The sequence below is a fragment of the Vipera berus genome (genome assembly GCF_964194415.1).
Source record: "Vipera berus genome assembly, chromosome: 3".
NCBI classification, from domain to species: domain Eukaryota; kingdom Metazoa; phylum Chordata; class Lepidosauria; order Squamata; family Viperidae; genus Vipera; species Vipera berus.
In genome coordinates this window covers 52,651,504-52,669,479 of record NC_138204.1, presented here as the reverse complement: position 1 = coordinate 52,669,479, position 17,976 = coordinate 52,651,504, and the positions used below count along the sequence as shown (strand labels likewise).

General features: G+C 43.0%; 1 protein-coding gene across 4 annotated transcripts in view; it reads left to right on the top strand.

Annotated features, from left to right (window-relative positions):
• The first annotated feature begins 642 nt into the window (after nucleotides 1-642).
• The window catches only part of MICAL1 (microtubule associated monooxygenase, calponin and LIM domain containing 1), a 50,446-nt gene continuing 33,112 nt past the window's right edge, over nucleotides 643-17,976 (top strand). For 3 of the 4 annotated variants that reach the window (XM_081323938.1, XM_081323937.1, XM_081323935.1), the window contains exon 1: nucleotides 643-941. The gene's annotated coding sequence lies outside the window, so the exon portion shown is untranslated. Of the gene's footprint in view, nucleotides 946-17,976 lie in introns of all 4 variants that reach the window. The other variant, XM_081323936.1, reaches the window with a different exon arrangement.

Genomic DNA, 17,976 nt, shown 5'->3' with positions numbered 1-17,976 from the left:
CAGGGTGATGTCTCTGCTTTTTAGTGTGCTGTCTAGATTTGCCATGGCTTTCCTCCCAAGGAGCAAGCATCTTTTAATTTCTTGGCTATATGGCTCAGTGGGTTAGGACACTGAGCTTGTCAATCAGAAGGTCAGCAGTTTGGCGGGTCAAATCCTGAGTGCCGCATAACAGAGTGAGCGCCTCTTACTCGTCCCAGCTTCTGCCAACCTAGCAGTTCGAAAGCACGTAAAAATGCAAGTAGAAAAATAGGGACCGCTACGGTGGGAAGGTAACAGCGTTCTGTGCGCTTTTGGCGTCTAGTCATGCCGGCCACATGACCACGGAGACGTCCTCGGACAAGCGCTGGTTCTTTGGCTTTGAAACGGAGATGAGCACCGGCCCCTAGAGTCGGAAACGACTAGCACCTTTACCTTTACTATGGTAGTTAAAACGGGTGGGAAGCCCCCCCCAAAAAAAAAGAGTTTCTGGGGAGCGGAGGCTTGTCAGCCCCGTCTGCTCCGCGAGAGCGCGCGATAAACGCACGACACCACACAATACGCTCTCAAAGAGTCCAGCCCACGTCGCTCAGGCACTTTTGAAACGCCCGGCCAGTCATGAAGCCCCGCCTTCGCGGCGATGTGGCTCCCGTCCTCTCCCAGTCGGTGCCCGATGCGCTCCTTCCGTCTGCTTCTTGCGGAGCTCGGGAGGGAACCGCTCTTTTTTTTTTCCTGCCTCGGGAGGGCAGGGGCACCTTGGCTGCGCGGGGCCTCCTCGAAGAGCCTCCCGCCCAGCAGCTCCTCCTAGCCGAGAAGCGGAGTCCCGGCGGCGGAAGAAGCGGCGCCCGGCGCTACGCCGGCCCCAAAGGAGAAGCAGCGGGAAGAGGGGCTTTTCCGTCGCTTCCCCCATCTGGCGAGGGAGGGCCGTGTCTTTGGGCGCGCCTGCCTCGCCGGAACGAGCGCGGGTAGGTGGTCTGTCTGGACGTGGAGCGGGGTATCCTGGAATGCGAGTCGGGAATAAAACAGGGTATCGCTAAGCACATGCAGAGTGCTCGGCTCTTTCTCTCTCTCGCCGCCCCCCTTCCCACACCAAAAAAAGGCAGGGGCAGACCCTTTTCCTTCCAGGGCAAGGGAGATTGGCCAGGATGAGCGGAATCTAAAGAACTGGAAGGCTAAGAGTTGAATTAAAGATGAAGGTCTTCGTCTGTAGGCATAGGCAGGGGTCTTCAAACTTGGCCCTTTTATGACTTGTGGACTTCAACTCCCAGAATTCCTCAGCCAGCTTTGCTGGCTGAGGAATTCTGGGAGTTGAAGTCCACAAGTCATAAAAGGGCCAAGTTTGAAGACCCCTGGCATAGAGGATTCTCCCTTACTAAATTCTTGGGTGGGGACGGTTCGCCGCTGGTTGATAAAGCACAGGCTTGGGACTTGTGATCGCACTTTAGCAGTAGTTTTGATCCAGCAGAGGCGGACAAACGACTGGATGTTCTGTTTTATTAGCTTCTATGGCAGGTTACGAGCCCTCATGTCCAGTAAGGATGGGAAGAGTTGGTCTCCGCTAGTTTTAATGAGAAGTTAGAACTGCGGTCTCTCTCCCTTGTATTTCCTCCTTTGTCAGAGAATTTGAGTACTACAGTAATTGATTGTAGAATCCCGGAATCTCTGGGCACCTATAAAACCTTTTCTTCAAGCTTGTTATTATCTAGAGTTCATGTCTGGCTTCCTGGTGGGGGTTCCACCTTGGCAGACCTTTGCTTTGCCAAATTATGCTTGCCTCCAACCATTTGCCAGTCCTTGCAGGCATTTGGATCTGGCACAGAAATTCTGGTAGAGAGTTTGACACTGCTGAATCTGTCGGTAGAAAATTTCTATCCACAATGTACAGAGATAATCAAGGCACTTAATCACATTGACAGATTTCAACAGAGAGCTTTTAAAAAAAATCATTTCTTTTTTTGCATTTTATTTTATGTTGAATATTTGTATAGCCGTCTATCTTAAAAACATAATTAAAAACATAATTAAAAACATAATTCACACAGTGCTCAATTTTCAGTAAATCTAGACAATGAGAGAGGAAAGATGTAGCTATTGTGTACTTCCAGATTTATTCACTTGTTGGTCCTGCTGTCTCTTTTGCACTAATATTATTTGTATCTGAATTTGCATTAGCAGGGATTAGGCTATCCCATGTAAATTATGGTCCGTTTAACCATGATTTACTGAATAAAGTAACCACTGGTTGACATGACATACTAAGGCAGACATGTCAAACAGAAGGCCTGGGGGCCGGATACGGGCCGCGAAGTGGTTTCATGTGGCCCGCGAAGCCATCCTGGAAACAGTGAGGGAACGGCCCCCACTGCCTTGGCCCTGGCCCAGAGACCCTCCTTCTGCCAGAGACCCTCAGATCTGTCCCACTCCTGCCCAGGCCCCCATAGGCACCCTTGATGCGAACGATGTAGAGCTGGCCACGCCCACCCAGTAGGCCATATGCACTCTAGCCATATGCACTCTAGCCACGCCCCCCCGGCTATACCCACCCGGCCCCCTAAGGGCAACCGCAATGCTGATGCGGCCCTCAATGAAATTGAGTTTGACACCCCTGTACTAAGGCATAAACCACTGTTTGCAAATCACTGGTTTTATTTGATATGCCAAGCTGAGAAAATACACTTTGCCTTGCAATGAACCCAACCAGTGAGCAGCAACAACTTCTGCACCTCTTAGAAGCAAAACCTTAAGAAAGTTGGCATTTACTCTTTTTATACTTCCTTCCTCCTGGGCTCTGGAAACGTAGATACTGAAATGAAATGAAGCTTATCTTCCATCTGCTGCTCTTTAGTCTTGTAAATAACCCTAGAAGGAAAGAGAGTTTGTCGTAATAACAGAATGCCTGACATCACCTTCCTGAAGCTAGTAAGATTTAAAATTCTCATCACACACACACACACACACACACAATTAATATGGGGATGTTTGCTTCCTCCTAAACTGGGATGACTCTAGCTCCCACTTAACAATCTGGGCAAGTGCACATTTTTTTTTAATATTGCAGCTATAGAGTGGTGTCAAAAGGCAAGACTTTAAGGCTTATTGCTTCACAGACTGCACCTACTAATTGGTATTAGATTTTCCCGGAAGTCTTAACTCTCTAATAGAAAAACAATTATTGGTAGTTTCAGTTAAAGAGTACTTCTGCTGAGTCTTTGATAGGGCCAGTTGCAATGTGGGTGCAAAGGGTGAAGCTCAGTTCCCTTGAACTCACTTGAAATCACACTTGACCAAACGGGTAACATTAGGACCAAGTGAAAGACAGTATGAATTCCTTTTTTTGGATATTGCCCTTCAGGGTTTTCTTTAGAAAAGGGATGGCTATGGGAAGCATTGCCTTCTATCTTACAATCAAGGATAAGACAACAGATCTCTAAAACTAGATTGGGTTCTATTGAGATTATAACTTTTGTGCTAACTTGAAATTTTGTATTCGTGGATATCAAATGTTTTTGAAAGGTATTAGGTTGTTGCCAATTGTTGTAAAATTGCATTCTAGAATAACTTTTACTGATTTTTTGTACCCTGGGGTTTAAATAGTCTGATTAATGTATCTGTGCTGCAGTTTAAGTTTATTTCTAAGTGTAACTTTTCCCCAAGTAAACTAGAAGTGTTGTCTGTGCCTTGATCTCTCTCTCCTTTCTTGTTTGCACGCTGAAAGAGTGTGGGATGGGAAAACTCACAGTGATCTTGTATCTGTGCCATCATCAATGGATAAATGAAGAGGAAATGAGTGAAGGCTCAATATCAGTGGTCTATTGACGACAAAGAATAATTACTATATGAGGAAAAAGACCAGAAATTTGAACTTCTGCCCTAAAGTTCTCCTGGATAGAATTTGGGGCACATAGAAGCATTTTTTCTCCTTCAATGGTTATCCATAATTTATTTTATGAGCACAGGTAGTCCTCGACTTGTGACTGAGCTCAACATTTCTGTTGCTAAGCAAGACAGTTGTTCAGTGAATTTTGGCTCAACCTGACTTTCCTCATTGACTTTGGTCATCAGAAGGTCGCAAAAGATGATCATGTCACTTTTTTCAGTGCCATTGTAACTCTGAATGGTCACTAAATGAATAGTTGTAAGTCGAGGACTACCTGTAAAAGGTTTACAGATAAAGGGTTCTCAGGTTGGTTGTTTGATGCCAAGAAGACAGCCTTAACTCCTGCTAACTAAATGGAATCGGGCTGGCGGTCAGTGAAAAGACTGCACCATTGGCACAGTGTGTTTCTATGCCTATCAGCAGAGGGGCTGGTCACTGCAGCTGCTGGACGATCTTCAAAGGCGGTCCCATCAATAGCATATTTCAGAAGTCTAAGCGAAAGATGACAAGGTGACTGAATGAGTGACTGAAGCCAGATTCTCTGCTCTAAGTTGAGTCTTGACTGAGTCATCAGCCCAAACTAAGCAAAGGTCTCACTTTGCTCTATTAGGAGCCATGAGTCCAGAAGACCCTCCAGATCATGGACCTGCTTTTTTCAGTGCTTGCACTATCCAGTAAAGAGACATCACTGGACTGGACAGGAAGTCCCAGTGAAAAGACAGTAATTCCCCCTTACTAAGATTCAGTTTAAGCCCATTCTCATACAGCCTCCAGGCACTCAAGCAGGACTTCAATGACATCACCAGTGTGGTCTGGGGAAGTGATATAAATATGGGTGTCATCACATATATATGTGATCACTAGAGTTGAAAATGACTTTGATGGCACATAAGCAATCAATCAGTAGCATATTAATTATACCAAATCCCAAATCTTCAGAGACCTCATCCAGTGCCTTTCTGTAAAGCTTAGATAGGAGAGAGAACCCACTCTTGGGGCACCACACGAGGAAATAGCTATAGGGCCTATCTTCACCCCCCCATCCCCCCAAAATAGGAACCATCCACAAGGGATGGAGTGGAACCTCTGCAACACGGTGCCTCCAATTCCGTCCTTGACAGGCAGTTTAGAATGATGCTGTGATTAATAGTATCAAATGCAGCTAAGAGATCAGAAAAGAGTAGGGACCCCATTTGCCAATGAAAGCAATCTACTAGTGCAACCAATGCCATTTCTTCTACTGCCAGTCCTGAATCTTGATTCCAGGGAATCGTGGTTACCCTTTTCCTCTAAGGTATTCTGTAGCTGTTTCCCCATCATTGCCTCACCTTTCCCCAAAAGGGAAACTTGGAGGCCAGATGATAATTGTTTAGTACCTCCAAATCCAAAGAGGGCTTAGGGAAGGGGGTTCACCTGAGTCTTTTTCAAGGTCACTAATAGCATGATAATGAAGTGCCAATATGTTTACCAGATCCAGAGAATTGTCTCCCCACTAGAAGCAAGAAGGTCAGGGATTCAGTCTACAGGTGGCAGAGGATACCTGAGCCAGTACCCTAGCCCAGGGGTCCCCAACCCCCAGTCCGTGGACTGGTACCAGGCCATGGCATGCCAGCAACCGGTCTGCACAAACAAGCAAGGCCATCCATGGGATGCAGGCAGCACACAAAACCACGCATTCTCCGTTCCGTGGAAAAACCTTTCTCCACAGAACCAGTCCCTGGTGCCCAAAAGGTTGGGGACTTCTGCCCTAGCCAGTTAACTGATGATCACAGGGCAAAAGGAATCCCAGGTAACCAAGCAAGATGATGTCATCATCCTGGGTCTGTCTATGTGGAGTCAAGACTTAAACAAATCTGGATGACTCTCGGCTAAATGTTGCAATTGATCACATCAGCTGGGCTAGAGCCCTTGATGTTGGTTCTTTCCTAACAGGAAATTGACCTCCTGAAGCAAGAGCACAAAATGCTGATGCCATAAGAGAGAAGAAATGATGGTGTTTTGCCTCTCTTATCACCACATGGGCATGTTCATATGCTCAGTAAAATTCACTTCTCGACTTTCTGCACCAGTGCTCTTGATGTCACTTCTATCACTCCTGCAGGCTATTTGTAATCTACATACTACCAGAGATTAACCAATAGAAGATGCTTGGGGTTGGGGGAAATTTCATCATGAGGACCAGCAATCTAGGACCTCAATGGATTTACAGATAGTCCTCAACTTACAACAGTTCATTTAGTGATCGTTCGAAGTTACAACGGCACTGAAATAAGTGACTTATGACCATTTTTCACACTTACAACTGTTGTAGCATCCCCAAGGTCACATGAACAAAATTTGGATGCTTGGCAACTGACTCATATTTATTACCATTGCAGTGCCCCAGGGTCACATGATTGCCTTTTGCGACCTTCTGACAAGAGAAGTCACTAGGGAAGCCAGATTCACTTAACTTAAGTTAGTGTGACAAACTTAACAGCTGCAGTGATTCACTTCACAACTGTGGCAAGAAAGGTCGTGAAATGGGGCCAAATTCACTTAACAAATGTCTCACTTAGCAACAGAAATTTTGGGCTCAATTGAGGTCATAAGTTGGGGACTACCTGTACTTGCCAGATTTTCAAGAAACTCTCCAAGCCATTCTGAAAGCCATCCTGACACACAAGGCATTTGGAGCCAACCATTCAAATAGGTCTGTCTCTATAGAAATCCTGGGTGAGATCCAATCACATTTGACCAAAAAGTGATCTGGCTATGGCAAAGAGTGGCTAATAATGCCTTCCCCACCCATCTAGATCAAATAGCAACTGCTCTGAGGCAAGGACAAAGTCATAAGTGTGTCCACTCAGGCCTGAAATCACCTGAAACATGCCTGTGGTTGCCATGGCAACCATAAAGTCCTGGCCTGATTCAACCTGGTTCCATACCATGGAGGTTGAAATTGGATGGAGATTGGGTCTCCACCACCAGTCCAGTAATCCTAGCAAAGTATACAGTAGCTGAAATTTTTGTAGTCCATGATCTACTCAAATCATGCGTATTGCGAATTTTTGCTCGATAATCATCTTTAGGGAGCAGTCAGTCTTTATTTAGTGTAGGATTGATTACGTGATTCTTCTTGCAATTCATAGTGCATAATTCCAAATCCATAATTTGAAAGCCTTTTCTTTCTCAGTTTTATAAGTATCCAGCTACTGAAAAGCCCATTGCTTTAACCAATACAATTTTGTGGTCATAGAAATAGCCTTCCCTTTCAAGTGTCTTGCTTGCTTGATAATTTCACTTTGCATTTTTGTTTTTATACTGAATTTTTCTAGGTGTTCTTTACTTTCAGCTAACAAAGTGATGTCTTGATATCTCATGTTGTTATCCCTTTGTGTGTGTTTGTACGTGCATCATTTCTCTCTCCCATTTTAGTTCCTGCTGTTATACAATCTTACCATTCCTACAGTACTTTTGCTATATATAGCTTAAAAAGATAATGAGGATTATATGTGTCCTTATTTTTTCTTTTCCTTGTTTTGAAAGGATTTTTTTTTAATATCCTTTCCTCCAAAATTAATTCCTGGGAACTAAGGAAAGTTCCTTCCCTGTGAGATGAAGCAGGACAGTGCTTTGCTATCTTGCACGTTTTCTTCAGCATAGTTATTTATATGCGTCAATATTTTCTACTCTCTGTGCCATAGGAACTTATCCCATCTTTGTTGAAATGATATTTCATTTTACTACTTTTATGTAGCTTCAGATTGTTCAGTGAGTTTTTAATTTCTTTTTTTGCTCGACATGTTGTTTACTTATTGTGTGTTCTTGTTGTGCAAGGCTTACGTTTTCCTAACTTTTGTAGCTTGTTGTGAAATATATTTGGATCTCTCTCTTTTTAGATGTAATCTTTAAATTTTTTTATCTCTTCAGTAGCTTGGATCTTAGATTCCCTTTCATGTAAGTTTAGTGTATTCTTTACAGCCAAAATAAAAGATCAGCATGTGTTCCCCAAGTCAAATTTTGCTGGCCCACAGCCCCCTTTTATTGTTCTAAATTGAAATCATCTATTTGACTCCATTAATTTATGGTCTGTTCTACAAGATACACCTTGAAGTTCATGGTTGACATGTTTGTACTTTTTCTTCCTCTCTTTTACTGATTATGTACAGTAGTTGCTTGGATTCTGATCTGCATCTGGTGATGTTCACGTGCAAAGGTCTCAGGTCTACCAGTCAAACAAGATGATGAAGATATTCTGCTTTTTTCCTCGTCCTTAACTGAAATTAGTAACAACAATAAAAACAAGAAAATGGAACAATAGTATGCTTTTTAAAAAATATGTGCACAAGACTTAATTTGTGTGAGGGGATGGTTCTCTGCCGGTTGATAAAACAACATGATTGTAAGCACAGACTTAAGTCTTGTGATCACAGAGCTGCACCCAGGCATTTTCTGCAAGCAGTATTTTTGATCCAGCAGAAGTGGAAAAAAATGACTTTAAGTAGCTTCTGTAATGGGTTATCAGCCCTCGTGTACAGGAAAAAGTGATTAGTTGAGTGATCTCACTCAACTCGTCCTGGGAGAATTCTCACTCAACTAATTTTTTTAAAATGATGATTTGGTATTTCGTCACTTTTCCAATATGGGAAGAGTATTCCTGTATTACACATATCCAGTAATTCTGTAATGCCAGCACATCCTCTTTCCTTATTTTCTGTCCTCCACTCAGATTACTAGATTGTTTCCATAAAACACTCCTTCATAGATGGGACTTGTAACCTGCCTCTCTCCAATGGGACAGGTAGATGGAACTTGGGAGAGGCGGTCCCTCAAATAATAATTTTCTATCGGGTTTATGGTCATTGGAGCTAATAATAATAAGAAAGTAAATTTTAGAGGCTCTAGATAACTACTAACTACTACTTTAACTGTTGCTTTTTTTTCTTTTGGAAAATTCTAACATTTGGAATTGAGTAGAAGTGGAAAATATTCCTTTCATCTCATGTCATGTTTCCATATGAGTGTTGAATTTGATCTTTAAAATCCAAGATTCATATCTGAAGCAATTTAAATACTTTGCAATACAGTTCAAGAACAAGTTTATAACCTGTGGATGAGGCTCTTAGAAACTTGGACAACCTGGTAAACAAGTTTGGATATTACCTTTCTATGTGACAATAGGGAGGAGTAATAGATTAGTTTTGCAATGTGGAACTGATCTAGTGTCAAGATCTAGATAAGGATTCTAATGCAAAAATGATAGCTTGAACTGCTCCCCTACCACCAGCTTCCTATACATTCTTAGCAAAAACCTTTTGTTTCAGATTTTTCTCGCAATTTTTCTGTCTCCAGATGTAAAACAAAGTTGTCTTGGTCCATACCATTGTGAGATGGGACAGCAGCTATAATTTGAAACTGGGAGTAGAGCTTCACACAGGACATTCCATATATTTAAAAGGGATCTAGGACAACCTCAGTGCAGCTGGCTCGCCATGGCCATTTCACTGTGGGACGACTCGTCCTGGGACAATTCTATGAGGGATAACTCAACATATTAAATGTTATCTGCCACTGTTTCTTCAACATTATTTTCATTTTTGTTCACGTCCACAAAAATGGATGTAATGTCAAAGAAACAGTGGCAGATAACATCATATTGGGTTATCCTGTGAGGAATTGTCCCAGGACAAATTGGCTGTGGTGAATTGGCCATGGGGAGATGGCTGTGGCAAGATGGCAACGGCAAGTCATCCCATTCTGATTTAAAAGATCTCAGCAAAGTTAAGGCAATGAAGGAAGCGCTGAGTGGATACAACAATAATTTGAATAATAAAGTTCTTGTTTATGAATAGTTCATCCAGTTCAATTAATGGTTTTCAATTTGTTCTGGAAGGATTGCTTGATAATCTTCATATTCTGGATTGCTATGGATAGTAGTTTCTGTAGCCCAATTTGACTGATCTGCACTAGTTAGTATATTTTTACTACTTTCCAAATGAGGTGTAAGGTTTATAAAATAACATTTCCACTTGGGCCACATTGTTTTGTTTTGTTTTTCATTTTAAAAGGTTTAAGCCTGCTGCCAAAGTGATAAAATAACTTAATTTTAATTAGATTTGCAGTATTTATATGTTTTATATCTTTTGATTTCTTTTTTGATTTTTAGCATTTTGCATACCGGTCAAGGACTTTGGTGGCAAGTCACCTGTAGATCAAGTGAATTACATAATTAATTCAGGGTGCTGTTTCTTTAAGACTCTGCATTGGTTGGGAAAATCTGCCTCTGTATGTCTCTGGATCTGGTGATCTTTACAAGCTCTCTGAGTTGTACTACTCAGTGAGAAACTGCAAGCACTGTCTCTGCTGTATGGGGTTGGTAGATCATGCAGAATCACTTGTGAAAAAAATACAGGCAAAAAATAAAAACGCATATGGTGTGGATATGATGCCAAATTTCTCAATAATTCGAATGATCAAATCATAGAGATGTTGTTTTCACAAATGTTTAGTACCTATGAGCCCGTAAGAAAGACAGGTAAGGGAGCCAATGGAAATACAAGTTATCTAGGGCTATAGAGAATTTAATTAATAATGATTAGAGAAAGTCGACATCATGATAGCATGGCATTCTCTCTTCAATGCAGTCTTGAGAAGGAAGTTCTTTTGAGGTCAAGCTGCTTCCCACAGCTACTCCTAAAGTCCCTACTTCGAATGGACCTTTGATTAATGAATCAGAGTACAAAAAGGCAAATGATAGCTATATAAAGCCCTCCAGTGCTATGGAGTTTTAATATCTATTAAATAAATATATAGCTAGTCGGAAACATCCCTCCCTTGGCTGAGGAAAGTGGGTGATTGTTTAGGATATTACATAAACAATTTCATGGTGGAGTTGGTTAATCATAAATGTGTCATCTGATTTTTTTTTAATCTTTCCGTTTAGAAACATGTTTCTTTCCTAGGGAGAAAAATTCTCATCACTGCCAAAGGATTTTGCTTCAAGCCCAGGTCACATGCTATGATGACCACATCATTCTATATCTCGGTAGAATGCTTATGCTAACAACTTTCTCCTGCTGAAAAGCTTTGTAAATAGAGTATATATAGTAAAAGTCAACCCAGCTGCCAACAGCAATAGAGGATACCTTTAAAAAAAAATCTTCAAGAAGTACAAGAAGAGGATCCTCAGACCTTTTTGACTCCTAGTTTGGAGTTAATCACTTTTGTGGGCTTGGTTCCTTTTGTTCTGTGTTTATATAATTTACACCTCAGATGCACTCAAATAGTTTTCCGCCTGGCATGACTCCTGCATGAAAGACTGAATAGAGCTTAACTGTACGTGTGATTACAGGATATTGTCTTGGAGAAGGAAAGAAGAAGAAAAAATCACTCGATCAAATTGATAACAGTGTAGACTGGCTAATCCTAGAGAGAAATTGTAAATATCAATTTTAAATAAAATAAACCACTGTTAGTATATATCAAAGTTATAAAGAATCATATCACTGTAAGAATCTATAAAACTTTTGTAATGTGCCATAGATTTGTGAACAGTTTCATAAAATCACCAATGCATTAAACGGAACTGAAGCTGCATAAATGCATATATGGAGGAGTGAAATTGTAAACAAGTCAAGGAAATGAAATGCAAAAAATACTGTGTTAATTTTCTGGTCAGCCACAAGCCGTTCAGAAGCAGGTGGTGGGTGACAGCAGAAACTTTCCATGAACCAGTGAGCTAATTTATGCATGCAATAAAAAAGAAAAAAACCTTTATCTCTGCTCAAATGACAGCAGTTAAATGCTAAACTTTTTGAAGAAAAGTAGCTAAGTATTTTCCTGTCAAAATGTGCCTTTCAGTACAAGTGACTTTAGTTGAGGAAGACCATTCTAAGGTCTTTGATGTTCTAAGAAGTTAAAGTGTTCCTTTAACAGTGTATTTTTCCTGCAGAATTATAAAACTATCAAGAAATGGTTTGTATCATGTTGGAAGACAAAGCAGATGTATGAATTTCTGACATAGTGTATGGCAGTACTGAATCTGTGAAAATGCTCCTGGAATAGAAGTGGGACAAATGCCACTTCTGGATTTGTCAGAAGAGCCAGCTCCTATCTGTTTATTTTAAGGCAATCTTTAGTATTATGAAATACTAAAATTTGCACAAATAACCAAAAATTTAACTTTTCCCAAAATAAAAGATCTAAGGTAGACTTAGGTGTCAGAGCTTGCTAAGTGGGAGGGAGGAGGAGAAATGTTTTGTGTTTTGTGGCTATTAACTTCACAGTTGTGTAAGAAAAAAGAGAATGAAGAAATAGGAGTCACAAATGTGGTCTTTGGCAATTCCAATTCAGACCTGTATGAGTAGTTTTGACTGTAAGCAGCAAGTCTGACAAATTATGCAGATCTTTGCAGTCATTAACCAAAACCGAAAAAAGGAAGAGGTATGAGTGAAATGTACACCCTTTGTACATGATTCCTAGCACCTAGATAATGTGTGGGAGGAAAGATCTCACACTATTCCTGTTTAGAGAAAGCCTCCTAAGTTATTTCTCCTGCTGTAAAAAAAGATGATTGTAAATTTGATCAGAGAATTGTTGTAAGCTCGGTATATTATTATTATTATTATTATTATTATTATTATTATTATTATTATTATTATTATTATTATTATTATTATTATTATGTTTAATTTCTATCTTGCCTGTATTTTTCTCCTATGTGAAACAAACTTCAACTGTGGTATAGACAACTCAGCTTTGTGAAACAATAAAGGGAGAAAAAGTTTTTTTTTTAACTTTCAACCTTCCCTTCTTCATGGTTCTAATTAGGAAAAATAAAGCACAGAAACATTAGTTACTGAGGATGTGGTATGGTTCTGTGTCTTTGCTTAGCAAATTCATCATCTTGCTCCATGTTTAATGTTTGGTTCTGATAGACGAGGACTCAGAGTGGTTTAACAAGGAATGAGTTTATTGAATACACAAAGTCAACTGCTAACTGTCAAATGTTGCACCCCTTTTATAGGGAAAGCGTTTGAACTGTAACCAATACAAACAGTCTCTTTTCCCGCTCCTTGGTTGTGGCGTCCAATGAATGCACCTTATTTTCCCGCTTAAAACCTTGCAAAGCTGCACTGTGTTTGCAATCTCTTCCAAGGCCTATTGCTAACTATTTACATACATAACACCCCTTACCCCCCAGTTGATGTCATTTTCTTACAAAATCCCTTAGGTATTTTGGTGGCCTATGTATTCTGGACGGGTATCTGTTGCTTTGGCTATTAGGGACCCTTCTTTCTGGTTGACTGCTAGGCTGCTGGTTACTACTGGACCTGGGCTCTGGGTTACTGTCTACAGATGTACTGTCTTGAATAATAGGATGTGTTTGGAATTCAGTGGTCACTGGCCTACTTCGCAGGGGTATTTCCCAATCAATTGGACTGAATTGTTGTTGTTGGGCATCAGGGAATGTGTTATCATGCCCAACCCCCACAACGCTTTCAGGCCTAATGTTGTCAGTACTGTTTCCCCTTACTAATCCTTGGTCCCCCTCAGCAGGCACACACCCCCTCGATCTTTTCCTCAGTTGGTCTATGTGTCTTTTACAAATCCTATTCCCTTCCCCCTCAATGATGTAAGATAGGGGACCCAAGATTTCAGTTACCACCCCTGGAATCCATTTGTCCCCTTGGGCGTAGTTCCTGGCCCAAATCAAGTCCCCCACTGCAAATGTTCTGTTAGGAATGTCAAATTCAATGTTTGGTTGGAGTCTGTCAGGATGTAATCTGTCCAACTTGGTCAATATTTTCCTGCCCCACCTCATTTCAGCTGGGCTTTTCCCCGTAGCCGAACAGGGGGTTGTGTGTTGAGCCAACAAGAACTCAGCTAGTCTCTGATGCCAGTCACCTCGAATGATCCTTTTAAGCGCGTCCTTCATGGTCCTCACGTTCCTTTCAGCCAATCCGTTGGTGGAGGGGTGGAAGGGTGCAGAAGTCTTGTGCTTAATCGAGTTGGCCTTGAGGAAATCCTGAAATTCAATAGATGTGAATTGTGGCCCATTATCTGACACTATTAAATCTGGCAACCCATGAGTGGCAAAGAGGCCCCTTAATGCCTGTATTGTTCTGCCTGCCGTTACTGAACTGACCGGTATTACTTCTAGCCATCTAGAGTAACTGTCGACCACTACAAGGAACGTTAACCCCTGGAAAGGTCCCGCGAAATCAATATGGATCCTGGACCAAGGATTCCTAGCTAGCTCCCATTTATGTGTGCGGATGTGTTGTTGTTCAGGCCTGGAGCGTTGGCACAGATGGCAATTGGCAACGCATTCCTCAATGTCGTGGTCCAATCCTGGCCACCACAAGTGACTCCTAGCCAGGGCCTTCATCCTTACTATTCCAGGGTGTCCCTCATGCAATTCAACTAGGATAGCTGATTTGTGGATTTCCGGAATGACTACACGAGTTCCCCAGAGTAAGCACCCCATATGAACTGATAGTTCATCTTTCCTTCTGAAAAATGGACTGTATTTTACGTCCGGGTTGGCGTTGGGCCAACCACTCATGGCCCAGGCCATTACTCTCCTTAAGATGAGGTCCTTATTGGTTGCCTCAGCAATGTCTTTTGCCGTTAATGGCAAATCAGGAATATCCTGTAGGGACATTATTTGTCCCACTGGGGCAGGGTCCTCCTCAGTTGTGCTTAGAGGCAATCTGCTAAGAGCGTCTGCATGACCCATGTCCTTACCTGGCCTGTATTGGAGGGAAAATGAGTATGCTGAGAGGAAAATGGACCACCTCAGCATCCTGGGTGACATAATCTGAGGAGTCTGTTTATCTGTGGTAAACAGTCCCAGCAAGGGTTTGTGGTCAGTCAGTATAGTAAAGTTCCTACCATACAGGTAATCGTGGAACTTCTTAACTCCTGCCACAATAGCTAATGCCTCCCTGTCTATTTGCGCATAGTTCCGCTCTGCCTTGGTTAGTGTGCGGGAGTAGTATGCAATGGGTCTTTGTATTCCTTGGTTGTCTAAGTGGCTGATCACCGCCCCTACGCCATAAGGCGAAGCATCGCATGCCAGGAAGATTGGTTTGTTTTCAATAAAGTGAGTCACCGTTGAATTACTGGAAAGGATGTCTTTTAGAGTTTGGAAACTCACTTTGTGCTTGTTCTGCCATTGCCAAGGGGTCTTCTTATCTAGGAGTCTGTGCAGCGGTTCTGCAATGGCAGCCTTATGTGGTACAAAAGTGTGATAAAAATTTACCAAGCCTAGGAAGGCCTGTAGTTCTGCCTTGTTCCTTGGTTCAGGAGCCCCTTTTATTGCTTTGACTTTTTCAGGGGTAGGATGGACTCCACTTTTGTCAATCCTGAACCCCAAAAAATCAGTGGATTTAACCCCAATGCTACATTTTTCCTTTTTTAATTTTAACCCAGCCTTCCTAAATCTGCCCAGTACCTGTTCCAGCCGCTCTACTAACATTCCTTCATCTTTTCCAGCTATTAGGACATCATCAAAGTAAGGGCATACTCCAGGTATGCCCTTTAAGGTCCTCTCCATCACTTCTTGGAAGATGCCTGGAGCTGCTGCAATTCCAAATTGCAGCCTGTGGACTCGGAACGCCCCCTTGTGGGTAACAATTGTTTGTGCCTCTGCAGCCTCCTTGGAAACAGTTAACTGTAAGTACGCATGCGCCAAGTCGAGCTTGGCGAAGATGGCGGCGTCCTGGATCGTGGCGAGGACCTGCTTCACCGTCGGGACCGGGTAAGCATGTTTTTTCATCCCAATGTTGAGGGTGGCTTTATAGTCGGCGCAGATTCTCACATCCCCATTGGGTTTGAGGGGTGTGACAATCGGCGTCTCCCACAAACCGCCCTCAACAGGTTCTAGAACTCCGAGGCCTACAAGCCGGTCGAGCTCGGCCTCAATTTTTTCTTTTAAGGCAAAAGGCACTCTCCGGGCCTTTAGCCTGATCGGGTTTACTGAGGGGTCTAGGTTAAAGTTAATGGGGGGCCCTTTGTACTTGCCTAGAGATCCATCGAATACGTCTGCAAATTCTTTGCAGACGGATTCGAGGGTCTTATTTCTAATCACTGAATTTATTCCCCCTATCCAAATTCCTAGGGCTGGAAACCAATTAAGCCCTATTAAGCTGGTCCTATTCCCCTCCGTAACTACCAAATCTAAGACCCCCTTAAACCCCTTAAAATTTACTTTAAGGCTGGTCTTCCCTTTTACGATTATTGGACTTTTTTGGAAGTCCATTAATTGAATAGTTGTTGGTTTAAGTGGAATTCTTTTTCCACTTAGTTGTTCAATTTTCTCAAGGGTTTCAGTGGAAATTATCGACACTGAAGCCCCTGAGTCGATTTCCATTCTGCAAGGGACCCCTTGCAGAAGGACTGTAATTTTTAATTTTCCGTCCGGAAAATTGTGCCCCCTTCCCCGCCGTCTCCGATTGACGCGGGCCACCTCCCTTAGAGTTGGACTTTCCACCCGGGGTTTAGGGGTCTCCTTGCCACTAGCATTAGGGGTTACCTTACCCTCTGGCCACACATCGACTTCGTTCAGACGGGTGTCCCGACCGCGACTTCTGCAGATGGCCTGGATGTGGCCAGTCTTGCCGCAAGCCCTGCACTTGGCGGTACGAAATCGGCAGGAAGCGCGTGAATGGTTGCCGCCGCAGCTGCCGCATCGGTTCTGCGTTTCGTTGTCCCGCGGTCTGGTTGCTGTGTCCCGCCACGGTCGTTGTGCCCCGGTCGGTGGTCTTTGCGGTGTTGCGGGTTGTTGCCGGCGGCCGGGGTCAGGCCCCTCGCTTCTGAGTTGTTTTGGTGCCATCTTTCCGAATCGCCTGGAGACTTCTGCGATCTCTTCCTCCCACTGCTGATCCACCTCCCCGCAGTCCACATAGCCCTCTTGGTTAATTTCGGGTGCTGTCGCCATGCTACTGCGGGGGGGGTCGCGGTACCCGGTTGACTCATACGTGAGGAGTTCGTCTAACACTTCCTGTAAATCGCCGGTAGGTTTGGCGATTATTCTATTCTGTAATTGTTCATCGCGTAAGCCCAGCACGACTCTGTCCCTAATTCTAATCTCTAAATTGTCGTATTTGCAACGAACTGCTGCTTCCCGGACGGCAGCGACGAATTTCTGTATGGACTCCCCTGGTCTCTGATTCCGCTTCTCGAAGATGCGCCGCCAAAAGAGTTCGGACCTTCGGGGAGTAAAGTGAACTTTTAATTTTGCGAGGAGGTCGGCATAGGGCACGCTGGAGACTGGTTGAGGCTGGCACAGCCCGACAGCAACTCTGTAGACCGGTGTGCCGCAGATTGTCAAGAGTGCCGCCGCTTTTTTCCGGTCGTCGGTGATTCCGTTCACCAACAGGAATCCCTCGACCTGCCCGATGTATTCTTCCCAATCCTCGGGGAAGTTAGGGTCAAATTCCTTCAGTGACCCAATCTGCGCCATTCGGAGAATTTTTTTTATTCTGCCGCGGCCGCTGAGTTGACTTGACACGTATTCGAATTCCGCCGCCTTGCGCGACAATTCTGCCGATTCTCTGGTCTTCTGTCTATCCCACCTTCGTCGCCAGTTGTTTGGTTCTGATAGACGAGGACTCAGAGTGGTTTAACAAGGAATGAGTTTATTGAATACACAAAGTCAACTGCTAACTGTCAAATGTTGCACCCCTTTTATAGGGAAAGCGTTTGAACTGTAACCAATACAAACAGTCTCTTTTCCCGCTCCTTGGTTGTGGCGTCCAATGAATGCACCTTATTTTCCCGCTTAAAACCTTGCAAAGCTGCACTGTGTTTGCAATCTCTTCCAAGGCCTATTGCTAACTATTTACATACATAACATTTAACCCCCTCCATATTATAATAGCTCTGATGGCTTGTTTGAGCTTAACATTGAGCTCAATAATCTATTAGCTAAGAGGCTAAGGCTAAACCAGAAGTTCTATGGTTAGAATTTGCTTCACTAGATGGCATTAGGCAGATGTGAATCTGAACACTTTTAGCCTGGAAAAACTTTGCTTTGAGCTCAAAGGACTCCTTCTGAACTTGGGGTGGACCATTTTGGGAAATATTTCAAGCTCAAAACATTTTCAAAATGGCTTGTTTTGCACTTAAACATCTCT